Source organism: Acyrthosiphon pisum, chromosome X (assembly GCF_005508785.2).
Source record: "Acyrthosiphon pisum isolate AL4f chromosome X, pea_aphid_22Mar2018_4r6ur, whole genome shotgun sequence".
Taxonomy (NCBI): Eukaryota; Metazoa; Arthropoda; class Insecta; order Hemiptera; family Aphididae; genus Acyrthosiphon; species Acyrthosiphon pisum.
The window spans coordinates 10626786-10627916 of record NC_042493.1 but is presented as its reverse complement, the minus strand read 5'-3'; positions in this window follow the sequence as shown (position 1 = coordinate 10627916).

Here is a 1131-nt window from a genome sequence, read left to right as displayed (position 1 = left end):
CAAGTTTTTATTTTTCGATTTCGGTTTCAATTTTCACACCGGTATTAGGAAATTTCGGTTTCGATTTCGATTTTGTTTACCAGTATTAAAATTTTACGATTTCGGTTTCAACTTAGCAATACCGGTATCAAGAAATTTCTGTTTCGGTTTCGGTTTTGTATACTGATTTCTAAAGTATTTTCAGGGGGCTGTGTCGTCTATAAAATTATCATTGTTTGTCCCGTATTTTTATATATAGTATTTGTTAGTAACTATAATTTATATAATTACTATTAATAAAGCAACTAATAATTTTGCGAATAATGAAATGGTTATCAATATTTTAATTATGATCTCAATTTTATTATGAGTATTAATTATACGTATTAATGGGATTTACGTATTTAAAAACACGTCAATTAATAAAAAAAAATAACGGTTTCCAATTTTTTCTGTTTCGGTTTCGACTTTAATACCGGTATCCAATTTTTTGCGGTTTTGTTTTTGATTACGGCTTCGGTTTCGGTTTTAAAACGGTTTATACTGGTTTCTGAAATCGGTTTTGAAAACGGTTTCAAGCCCTGGTTAAAAATATAGATATACGATTTTCAATTTTGATAATGACTAAGACTTGAACATTTTATAAATGGTTTATCATATTAATTTGTTCTTATAGGAACCTAAAAATTTCAAAAATAAAAACGTCCACTTTTATAGACATATCAAGTTCATATTTCGTCAAATAAGAATGCTTACATGAAAAATAAAGATGTTATATCCAAATAAAATCTCTTATAAATATTGTATTAACCAAATTTACCAAATTTATATTATAAGATTAGGTTAGATTTTTCATTACTATTGATTTTAATATTATTTTATTATATTATAATCTAAAATAAACTGGTTCTAAATAATGAAGAATGAACCGGTGCCTAAATAATTGTCTAAGTATAACACTATGTAACAGTACACTGTCGTCCACCATAAAACGGTCCTTTTCAGGACCAACCAATCACAGCTCAGAATGACAGAACAATCCGTTTGAATAACTTCACGCCTTTGTCACAAAGCCCCAAGTTATTGCAAACACTTAACAACAACATCTATGTATAGGGAAGACCGAGAAGCGTCGAACGACACCATACCCAC